Raw genomic sequence first — 12,735 nt, 5'->3', positions numbered from 1 at the left:
TAAATGGTTAATTGTAAATTGAATTTTTGATTTATCTAAATCAACTTTAAGAAGTCTTTCTGAAATTCTATCTAAGTCAACTTTAAGAAGTTTTTTTTCTGAAATTTAATCCAAATCAATAAATATTTATTAATTGCCCAGGATAAGTAGTACATTGTGCTAGGTACTAGGAAATATGAGTACAGGTAAGACAAACACAATCTCATATAGTTTGCAGTCAAGTATCAGGGATGACAAGTACACCGATGACCACAATACATGAAAAAAGAGTTGCAAAAGAACCATCTTTGATCAAGGCAAACTTCATAGAACAATTCAAACATCATTTGAGTTATATTCTAAATGTTATGTAAGAAATCAATAAGTTGACACGATGGTGAAAAGGTATGTCAGTCATAAAGAAAATTATGGACAAAGATAAAGAGTTGGGAAAACATTGAATCTATGACTAGTCCATTTTAGCTGGACTTAGAACATAGGAACGGGAGTAATAGAATGAGGTGAAACTTAAAAAGGTAAGGAATTACTAGATATGGAGGATGTGGAATACCTAATCAAGTAGATTTTTTTGTTTGTTTTGTTTTTTGGTTTTTTTTTTTGAGCAAAAAAGATTTTCTGAGCAAAGGAGAGACATAATCAAATTTATATAGTGGGAATATTATCTGCTAAAATATGAAAATCTTGATCATATAATGAAGAGAAAATAAGTTCATACCTTTAAAGGCGTTTGCTCATTGGTCCTTTAAGGAGCTCCCACAAGCCCAGGGAGTACCCACAAGCCCATTCTCTGGGAGGATATAAGGAGTCAAGATTCAGTGAGATCAGTCAGTCTGGATTGGATCAAGGAGAGGACTTCCCAAGAGAACTTCAGGGAAGGTCGAGGAGATTCAGAGCCAGGATTCAGTGGATTCACAAGTCTAAGGAAAAGCCTGCTCATGGACTTCCGGGAAATTCACAATTAGGATTGACTTCTGGGAAGTCTTGGAGGCAGAATCAAGATTTCATTCCCATGTCTACCTTTGTGCTGGCTGATGACATTGGGGAGAACAAGAGGCTGGAGACTAAAGGACTAACCTTTGGATTTGGAACATTTGGACAAGAGCTCTTGGGAGTCAAGAAGAGAGATAGGCTTCTACTAAAGCTAACCGGGCACCAGGAAAAGATTCAGGATTTTGAAACACACAATATGGGGTCTGGACTTTAACTCCTGGCTGCATTTTGGGATTATTGAACTGAAGTGAAAGGAAGGCTGCCTCTAGAAGATCCTCAAGAAATCTCCCAGAGAAGGATCACAATTTAGAGAAACAGAGCATCAAAATTACTGAAATAGAAACTCAAATTTATATAATATATTCTTGTTGTTCAGTCATTTTCAGTTATATTCAATTGTTAATTCCTTTTGAGGTTCTCTTGGCAAAGATGCTGGAGTGGTTTGCCATTTCCTTCTCCATCTCATTTTATAGATGAGGAAACAGAGGCAAATAGGGTTAAGTGATTTGCTGGGGTCACATAGCTGCTGAGTGTCAAAGGCCAAATCATACATGTATGTATCATTCATACATACATATACATAGCCAAACATATATGTGGAAAGAAAGTTTAGCATATATATATATGTATTTATATTTATAATAGAATATTATTAAACTAATATTATTATAGTAATTGTGCATATGTATATATACATATTTATACATGAATGCACACACAAATATATTAAAACAGCATAGTCAAAGAAAAATATCATGAAAGCATCAAACTGATTCTCTTTTGTTTCAAAGGCAGAAAAAGACTGTTCGTAAAGTAATCACAGCATCATCTCACTGGAGGAGCTTTATGAAAAAACAATTACCCAGTGCTACAGAACACAGCCCAATTGTTTAAAAAAAAAGCAAGAGTATATTTTTATTCCATTATGTGTAAGATGAAGTATCACTTAGAGTGCGAAATAATGCACTCATTATGTAAAAGATAAACAATGACACTGAGTTTATTGCTTATAACAAAAGAGAGACTTTTCAGAATACCATTTCCTGCTTCTTTTAAATAGGATTTCAATCTGCATTCATGGTGGATTGAAGTTTTAGGGAAAAAAAAAAAAAGGCATTTCAGAAATGCACAGGCTCCTTAGCTTTTCACTTAATGGCCTCCTTACATTACTGGTCCCCCATATGCCTTTTTTTTTTCCCCCATATGACTCACATTCATGCAGTATTTGTTCCAACTAAACTGGATTTTTAACTATCTGTTCCCCAAACTTGGCCTGTCTTCTGACACCTTCCTATTTTGAGGCAGATTGTCCCCTCTTTCAGGAATGCATGTCCCTCCTTTTCTTCACATTTTTTTCAAGATTTTTCTTCCTTTACAAGTCACCCCTGATTCCCCTCTTCTATGAAACATTTTCTAGGATTCTGAATTGAAAGAGTTTTCTTTTTCCTTGAGTTTTCCAAATGGACTTTGCATTTCTCCTTTGTTTCAATACTTATTGAACACTAGTACCTACCTTGTTATGTTTACCTACAAACATGACATAATCTTCCTATGCTCCTTGAAGTGAATGTGTGTTTTTTTTTTCTGCCTGTCATTGTATCTCTAGTACCCAAGACAGTTCCTTAATAGATGCTTAATAAATATTTGATAAATTCATTTCTTTCTAAACATTATAAAAACCATGACTTTAAATAAATATTTGAAAATGTTCTTTCCTTGAAGTCACTTGAGAGATGGGGTAGAGCTAGCTCATGTCAAGATATTACCTTTCTCTGACTAAACTTATATCAAATAATAGTGAATAATGTTTCAGGAATGTATGGGTCTGACTTGAGATGGCAATACATACCATCTTTCTGAGCCCTATGACCATGTTGTAATTTATTTCCCTTTTCATTCCCAAGAATCCAATCAAACTGGCCTTAAATACAATAAATATTTTTAACCTCCATGTATTTCCCCTGCTTTTTCCCAATACCTGAAACAAATTATCTTCTCACCTCTAGCTTTTAGAAAACCAATTTGAAGTACCATTTTCTCCATGAAGTCTTTCTTATCTCCCACAATTCCACATACATATGTCTTTCCTGTTTCTAATTGTCACTACACACTCACATATTTAGTATGTAATTATGGAAGAATTTAAACTCATGGCCAAAGGGAACCACAGGGACTCAAAGTGCAGAAATATATTTAGACAAATAAAATCTGGAACCTCACACTCATTGTCTCCAAGAGAGACTGGGAATTCCTACTTGAGAGAAAGAGAAGACTTAAGTTCTCATTTCTCTACACTTCTATCCCCAAGAGGCTTATTGAACCACAATTAGATAAACAAACAAATAAATGACACATACAATATTTGCATTATCAGGGTATCATGATCTTTTAGACTAAGAGACCCCACCCCAGACCTAAAGGGTAATAGTTACTTTACTCTCAATTACTTTATGCCCTTCTAGCAAATGTCATTACAGAGAAATAATCTCAGATGATGACTAAACAGTTTTATTCAAGCTAGCAGCAAAGTAAAAATAGGGGAAGCCTATATAGATTTAGAGGCATCAAACATGCTATATATGTGACCCTTTTCCAAGTGCAACCCAACAAAAAATGTTTTGGAAATATTTACTAAAACAACTAAAATGCATTAAAACATAGTTAATATTAATGTATCTTTCTAAGTCAATATGTGGCTAGTAATGATCCTTATATTTTATTTAGTAGTTTTTTTTTTAATTCCATATGTTTGTCCCCATTGGTTTAGATGATAGGATACACAAGAAGAAATGGTCTCTTAAGTGAAAACAAGGTAAAATAACATGATCAGGAAAGAATGACTTCACTAAAGTCTACTATTAGGCATTTTGGAGGATTTTGAAGGATACTTGGTCCCCCAAGTACTGGGGAAACATATATAGGTAAGGGGATAATAAGAAGCTGACTTTCATCACATGATAACTACTGCCCATTTCAAACTTCATGCATTCTTTTGAAACTTCTTTCTACTCTTCAGAAGTCTCTTTGACAATCTAAAGCTATTTCTTCCTTCTAAGTTTCCTAGCTGTACCTCAGGGGTCAGAAGTCTCTTGATTAGGAGTCATATCTTCCTACACAAAGTCAGTGTCCCTTTCAGGGACTAAGCCAACCCACATATGAGGATATTTCTATCTCTCTACCTAATTCTCAAGCTATCTAATACATATATTCACACATATATTTATGTTTATATACACATATATAAATTAGGGATTTATTTATATATACATATATAAAAAAATCTTCATATTATATTCTTATATATGTTCATGCTTCCCTCAATAAAATAAAAGTTTTTGATAATATGTATTGTTCTTTTCTTTATCTCCAGTACCTACTCTGGTGCTTGGCACATAGTAGGTACTTAAAATTTTTGCAGTGGATAGAACACTGGCCTTGGAATCACAAGGACCTGAGTTTAAATCTACCTTTAAAAACTTAACACTTTTTAGCTGTGTGATTCTGGACAAGTCATTAATTCCAATTATCTCTCTCATATCCATAAAAAAGTTCATTGGTTGATTGATCTATTCCCTAGATCAGAAAGAAAAGGAAAATAAGTCCAGAGACAACATGGGTATCAAAGAATGCAAATTTTATTACCAATATCCACAACTTGTCTAGAACCTCCAAAATAAGATTTCTCCCACAAATGGGGTACATTCTACTTTATAAAGCAGCTAAGTCAAATAATGGGAATAATAATCAGTAAGTAAACATTTATTAGGTGCCTACTATATGCCAGCAATTGTTCTAAGTGCTAGGGATACAAGAAAAGGCAAAAGACAGCTTCTGACTTCAAAGAACTCCCATTTCCCTCCATGGTATAATACTAGGATTCTTACCTGGAGTCCATTTTCCAGATTTCTAAGGGGATCCATGAACTTGAACAGGAAACAATTTTGCCTCTTTTCACTCTTAACTGAAATGATAAAGGAGTCCCTAATTTAAACAGCCTGGGAAAGACATTGAACTTCTTCCAGTTTAAGTTTTTTCTTAACTATAAAATGGGTATAAAGGTTGTGTCACTTACTTCATTAGGTTGTCTTTAAAACATTTTGTAGAACTTTACTTATAGTCAAACTGATAACCAACATAAAGGTATTCCAGTTGCCATTATATTTTACATAAGCAGACTCCTCCTCACCATTTTAGTCTCTGCTTGTTAAAGCCTATAACAATAAAACAATCTGAGATAATAGATCCTCTTTCTGGGGAAGTATATACCTAAATGATAACTTGTATCTTAATAAAAAAGTGTACAGACCAGTATTCATACCTATTTTCCAAATACTTCATGGCCATGTGTGAAGCTGGGAAAACTTTGGTTAAATGCTGCTTAGAAATGAAGAGGATTTCCTAATGGAGATGTGGCATGCTGTGCTGATGACATAAGTCCTGGAAAATGCTTGAAGCAACATAGTACTAAAGTCATCTATCCATTTCATCTGGAAGGGTTTTATTTAAATCTTGTCTCACAAGTTCTGGGACTCTAGGCAAGTTACTTAACTTTTTTGCTTTAGTTTCCTCATCCATAAAATAAGGATAGCAATACTATCAGTCTCATAGTGTTATAAAAGCATAACAAACAAAAGTTTTGCAACTGTGAAGTGCTGTGTAAATATCAGCTATGAAATCACAGATGGTGATTTCAGCTGTTAGTAGTTTTGGGAAAGGGGGCATTTGATTACAAATGGCCATAATAAATAGTAAGAAAATTAGTGAGAGGGATGAGAGAAGATGTTGGAGAAAGACAAAAAGGTTCTTCAGAGAGCCCTACCACTCATATCACTGTCAATTACATTTTTTAACTTTTATAGATCAAAATCATAACTATTCTTCAAGTCTTCCTATGATAATATGACCACAAATAAAACTATTGCAGACAACTTTTTTGAGAGAAAAAAACACCAGTTTGGAGAACATCTCACTATATCAAAAGCATGATGATCTTTATTTTATTTTTAATTTTTAAGGTGAAAATACTATGTTGTGACCCACATCTAGTCCCCATAATCCTCTCTCTGGATGCAGATGGCTCTCTCCATTTCAAGTCTACTGGAATTGGTCTGCATCACCCCACCACTGAAGAGTCATATCTATCACAGTTGATCATCACATAATCTTCTTGGTGCTGTGTACAATATTCTCTTGGTTATACTTATTTCATTTAGCATCAGTTTGTGTAATCATCCTGCTGATCATTTCCTATAGAACAATAATATTCCATAACATTCTATGAAGTCTGGATTAGGAGGACCTCAGGATTAGTCAGAGTCCAGATCAATCAAAGTCCTTGGTCTTTAGAGGTAGAAGTAAAGGAGGCAGGCAAGCTGCCACAGTTTCCCAAAGATGCATCCTGGATTCTGGAGTCCAGAGTTTCCAGTCTCTCTCTCCTCCTTGTCCTGCAGTCAAGTGACCTTGACCTCTTTCTCTCAGCCCTCCAATACTTTTCCATGATTACCTCACCACCACCCATTCAGCAAGCGCCAATGGTGAGGAGAACCATCACATTACCATCTCATCTAAATATGTGTATATAGAATCATTATATCACATTGAATAGGTAATTAGTCTTAAGTACTCTGCTCTCTGATTCAAGTACACCTTTTCAGAGTTTCAACTCTCTACAACATTCATATACCATAACTTATTCAGCCATTCCCCAATTATTGGGCATCTACTCAGTTTCCAATTCCTTGCCACTATAAAAAGAGCTACTGCACACATTTTTGCACATATGGGGTCCTTTTTTCTTTTAAAGATATATTTGGGATGCAGACCCAGTAGAGACACTGCTGGATCAAGGAATATGCACTGTATTTATGTATTTTATGCCCTTTGGGCACAGTTCCAATTGCTCTCCAGAATGGTTGCATCAATTCACAACTCCACCAAGAGTATATTAAATGTATTTCCCACTCCCCCCCCCCAACATTTATCATTACCTTTTCATGTTATCTTAGTTAACCTGAGAAGTATATTCTGGTACTTCGGAGTTATCTTAACTTGCATTTCTCTAATCAATAGTGATTTAGAGTTTGGTTTTTTTTTAATTTTTTTTCATACAGCAGAGCGCTCTTTAAGGAAGCTCTAAGTGAAGGACTTAAATTCTCTCACTAAAAATAAGGCAGCAAGATTCATCACCCTCAGATATAATAATGCTACATTGAAAATACTTATGTTAAGATACTTAGTATTTAAGGCTGACCAAGTGGTTTTGATTATGATTTTAATACAGAGATGAAAGAATGTAACTTTTCCTCTCTTTTGTAAGATTCAAGTACAATTTTTGAAATTGCAAGGAAAAATTAATTCTCTAAAAGTACAAAACTGGGGAGAGAATTTTATCTGAAATATCAAAGGAGTAAAGTTGGCAATATAAATTCTTGATACTAGTTTGAAGGAAAGGGTACATTTTCATCATTTTTAATTAAAATGATTTTTTACTTATCTATTCTTATTATTTAATTTTATTAAATGCTCATAATTAATGCATGATTGGAGTCAATCATGGAAGATTTAATTCACAGATTGCTTTATCCCATATTTCTTTGTAAACTTTTCAAAATTCTTACAATATTTTTTATGGTCCTTAGAGTACTCTTTAGCCACGTCAGCCCCGAAGGGATTGAAAACTGTAATTTTAAGATTTGTGCATTTTTATGGAAATGACTTCACATCACTATATATTTTTATGTCTATTATCCATAATTTTCTCCTAACTTTTCAAGAACTGAAAAATGTCCACAACTTTATCAGTCTATGACAATCTTTTCCTATTCTTTTTAAGAAATTATAGTTCACCCAGAATAAATGAAGTAAAATCACAAAGGCAGAATAGAATAGCTTTGGGTAAGGTTATAAAGTTGGCAGAAAGAAAAAAAATCCCCCTAATTCCTCTAATTAAATGTAAAGAAAAAATCTTACTAATAAATCTTCAAACTTTGAAGGTGAAAAAATGCGATTAAAAATTTATGTGTTCAGTCATTTCCCTATCGATGATGTCTATGCTCACAGAAACATCAAGTATCTTAGAAAAATAATGCTTTTTGCATCTTTTTTTCCTTGTAAAATGAATAAATAAAATGGACTTTTAAAAAAAGCTTAATTGTACCTACTGAGTAAAATCGACTATAGATGTTTGGCATGAAAAAAAAAATATATATATATATATACATATATATGTATATATATATATATATATATATATATTTTAGTTCAGCTTACTATTTTTTTAAATAGCAGAACTAGACATCGTTAAGAACCTTTGAAAATAGGATGAGGACAAGTCTTTATCACTGCAGGAACAGAATTGCTGCAATGAACAGGGCAATGTCATGGGAACCTAATGCTGCCTGGAGGTGTTACCATTCTGTGAAAAAAACTCATGCTGGTTAAGTCATTTTCTAGTTTTTCATTTTTTATACATTTTCCCTTTTAAAAGGAAGCATAACAAGGGCAAAATAAGTGTAATTAATTTAATGTTGAACTGAAAAAATAAAATTATTATTATGAAGGGGATATTTCCAATTAAAAGCAATCCCTATTTTGTGTTTATGTTTTCATTTATCTTTTGAGATGGAATAATAATATCATCTAAGATATCCAAGATTTTTCTCCATTGTTTCCAACCTTTGAACACTTCTAGTTCCTCTTTCCAGGACCATATGTCTACCTGGTAGTAAGTAAGAAAAGAAGACATAGAAGGAATATGAGAACCTTGCCTTGGATATTCAGGGCAAAAGGGGATCAAATGCTTCCCGGGTGAAAAGCATCCTTCTGTCACCCCAAAGACAATTCAGTGTAGTATATCCTAAGAAACAAGACATTTTCTGTATGGATTTACTCAGTGAATTGGTTTTTGGAAGTTACCTTTCTCTATGAGGTCCATACTCTTTGCTTAACTATATCAATTCCACAGAATCATAAATATAAAGGCCATTTAGTCCAACTTCCTCATTTAAAAATATTTTGTTTGTTCCAATCTGCAAAATTTGCCTTTTCATTCTTCCACATCAATATTCCACTACAACTTAACAATAAAAGAAAAACAAATCTCATTCCAAACATGTATGTATGCATGCATGTATGTGTGTGTGTGTGTCACATAGTCAATTAAAACAAATTCCCACTTTGGCTGTTTCTCCCTCCTCAAAAAAATTAGTATCATTTTACTTACTGAGTTCTTTTATCATTAGATGAGTATCATGTTTCATCATTAGTGCTCTGGATTTATAATCTTTATAATCATCAGATTTCCTAATTGTTTCAAACATTTGCCTGTACTAAATTATTGTTATCATATAAATTTTTCTTCTGTTTCTATTCATTTTGTTTAGTATTACATTGTACAAATCTTCCTTGATTTCTCAGAAACAATCTCCCTCATCATTATATATATATATATATATATATATATATATATATATATATATATATATATATATTTTTTTTTTACTTAATCTTTCTTATCCTTCCTTCCCCTACCCCATCTAATATATTTATCTTTCCCACTTTCCATTGTTTTCTTAAGATCATCAAAATACAACAATACCACTCCTAGGCTTTTTGTCTAATTAGACTCTTTCTATGACCTCTAATCATAATGGGTTTCAGAGGGGGGGAAATGTATCATATTATCTCCCTTTATATTTGAATGTAAACAGTGTTTACTTGTTTTGTCTTTTAAAAATAATTGAACATTTATGTTTACCCTTTTATGTTTCTCTTCATTTTTATATTTGAACTTCAAATTTGCTATACAATATTATTCTTTTCACCAGCAATGTCCCAAATCCTCTATTTCTTTAAAAATCAATCCTCCCAACTCCACCACACAATACTTGTATGGTTTTTGTTTACATTGTACATTTTCTTTGAAAATAGCTCTATATTGACTTCCGGCCAAGATGGCGGCGTGGAGGCAGACAGCTGCTTGAGCTCCTCGTTTTCTCTCAGAACTTACTTCATGACAGGCCTCTGACTTAATGCTTGACCCAGAAAGAAATCCACAAATTATCACCAAGAGAAGACATCCTTGAAAGTCGCCAGAAAAGGTCTGTGTTTGCTTGGGGGAGGGTCAATCAGACTGGGCACAGACTGAGGGCAGGCAGCCAGAGCAAGACAGGCAGCTCACACAGCTCAGACCTGAGGGGGAGGGGTGTGATCTCTGCCGTTTCTGTGAAAGGGCTTTTGCCCCAGGGTGGATGCTCCGTCTTGGCAGCAAGCCAGGAGCAGTGGAGAGGGTGTAAACACTGGAGGTGAAGATTAAAACCCCAGAAAGCCAGCGTCTCTCAGAGCTCGGCCACCCCCAACCCCCACCTGGACTGACTCGGTGCTTTCTCAGAGCCTCAGAGCGCAGACTCAGTACAGTCATTGCTGTTCTGTTAGTGGCTCTCTGCTGCCCTACCCCCAGTCTGTAGAGGAAGCCCATTAATAACATCCAGCCCCATCCCCCGCAAAACAGACCAATTGTTTCTCTTGTCAGTTTGTTTTCTTTGATTCCTACTCTGACAAAATGAACAAAAAATTCAAAAGGGCTCTAACCATTGACAGCTTCTGTGTGGAGAGGGAGCAGACTTCAAATGCTGAGGAGACTAGGAACAGACTGTCCCCAGATGTATCCCCTGGGAGGGATATAAGCTGCTCCTCAATACAGAAGAACCTCATAGAGGAAATCAAAAAGGCTCTCACAAGAGAGCTGGAAGAGAAATGGGAAAAGGAAAGGGAAGCTTTGCAAGAGAGCCTGGAGAAGTCATCCCATGCATTCAAAGACAGAATGGATAAAGAAATCAAATCACTGAGAAACAAGATTAGTGAGCTGGAAAAGGTAAACAACTCCAAGGAAAACAGGATTAGAGAGCTGGAAAAAGAAATCAGCTCTCTAAAAAATAAAATGGATAAAATGGAAAAAAATTCCATAGAAGATAAAAACTCAATTGGACAATTACAAAGAGATATAAAAAAAGTGAGTGAAGAAAATACATCATTGAAAATTAGACTGGAACAAATAGAAATGAATGACTCAAGGAGAAACCAAGAGGGAGTCAAGCAAAACCAGAGAAATGAAACAATTGAAAAGACTGTCAAGTACCTTACCAGAAAGACAACAGACCTGGAAAACAGATCCAGGAGAGACAATTTGAGAATAATCGGACTCCCTGAAAAATGGGAGGAAAAAAAGAGCTTGGACACCATTTTCGAGGAAATTATCAAAGAGAACTGCCCAGACGTTTTGGAAACAGAGGGTAAAATAGACATTGAGAAAATTCATCGATCACCTACTGAAAGGGACCCTAAAATCAAAACGCCAAGAAATATAGTGGCCAAGTTCAAGAACCATCAGACAAAGGAAAAGATATTGGAAGCTGCTAGAAAAAAACAATTCAGATATGGAGGATCCACAATAAGGATAACACAGGATCTAGCAGCGTCCACATTAAAAGAACGCAGGGCCTGGAACATGATATTCCGAAAGGCTAAGGAACTTGGTATGCAGCCAAGAATAACTTACCCAGCAAGAATGAGCATCGTTTTCCAGGGAAGAAGATGGACATTTAACGAAATAAATGAATTCCATCTATTTTTGATGAAAAAACCAGACCTACATAAGAGGTTTGATCTTCAAATACAGAACTCAAGAGACTTCTAAAAAAGGTAAAAAGAAATCTTGAGAACTATACTTCTGTCAAAAAAATATGTAAAGAACATATGTACAATTTGTCTTAGAAACTAGAGGTGGAAAGGAGATTATATCATAAAAAAGTATAAAGTGGTGGTACTACATCTCATGAAGAGGCAAAGGTAACCTATTATATCTGAGAGAAAGAAAGGAGGGAGATGAACATAGCGTGTATCAATAGACATATTCGATTTATGGTGAAACTTCTTCCACTTCATTGAAAAGTGAAAGGGAAGGAGTAAGCTAAGGGGAAGGGAATACAGTAATTTCGAGGAAAAGGGGTAAAATAAGGGGAGGATCTTTAAGGTGGGGGAGGGATCCTAAAAAGGGAGGGCTGTGAAAAGCAAGTGGTGTTTACCAGTTTAATACTGGATAGGAGGGTAAAAGGGAAGGAAAGGGGAAAAGCATAAGCAGGGGTTAATAGGATGGCAAGCAATATAGAATTAGTCCTTCAAACCATAAATGTGAATGGGGCAAACTGCCTCATAAAGAGGAAGCAGTTAGCAGACTGGATTAAAAGTCAGAATCCTACTATATGTTGTTTACAGGAAACACACCTGAAACAGGATGAGACATTCAAACTAAAAGTAAAAGGGTGGAGCAGAATCTATTATGCTTCAGGCAAAACCAAAAAAGCAGGAGTAGCCATCCTCATCTCAGATCAAGCAAAAACAAAAATTGATCTAATTAAAAGAGATAAGGAAGGGCATTATATCCTGCTAAAGGGAAGCATCAATAGTGAAGCAGTATCAATATTAAACATGTATGCACCAAGTGGTGCAGCATCTAAATTCTTAAAAGAGAAATTAAGAGAACTGCAAGAGGAAATAGATAGCAAAACTATAATAGTGGGAGATCTCAACCTTGCACTATCAGACTTAGATAAATCAAACCACAAAATAAATAAGAAAGAAGTCAAAGAGGTAAATAGAATACTAGAAAAGTTTGATATGATAGATCTTTGGCGAAAGCTAAATGGAGACAGAAAAGAATATACTTTCTTCTCAGCAGTTCATGGAACC

At 34.8% G+C, this 12,735-nt stretch overlaps 1 long non-coding RNA gene across 2 annotated transcripts in view; it reads right to left on the bottom strand.

The window, feature by feature from the left end:
* LOC141553899 (uncharacterized) overlaps positions 1-5,350 on the bottom strand; it is a 109,116-nt gene extending 103,766 nt beyond the window's left edge. The window contains exons 1-3 of one of the 2 annotated variants that reach the window (XR_012485714.1): positions 5,297-5,345; positions 5,063-5,201; positions 4,875-4,951 (exon numbers count right to left, since the gene is read on the bottom strand). This is a non-coding gene — a long non-coding RNA (uncharacterized LOC141553899). Of the gene's footprint in view, positions 1-4,874; positions 4,952-5,062 lie in introns of both variants that reach the window. The other variant, XR_012485712.1, reaches the window with a different exon arrangement.
* Positions 5,351-12,735: the final 7,385 nt, after the last annotated feature.

The sequence above is a fragment of the Sminthopsis crassicaudata genome, chromosome 1, assembly GCF_048593235.1.
Source record: "Sminthopsis crassicaudata isolate SCR6 chromosome 1, ASM4859323v1, whole genome shotgun sequence".
NCBI lineage: Eukaryota > Metazoa > Chordata > Mammalia > Dasyuromorphia > Dasyuridae > Sminthopsis > Sminthopsis crassicaudata.
Note: the sequence above shows the minus strand (reverse complement) of the source record. Positions and strands in the feature narration are given on the sequence as shown.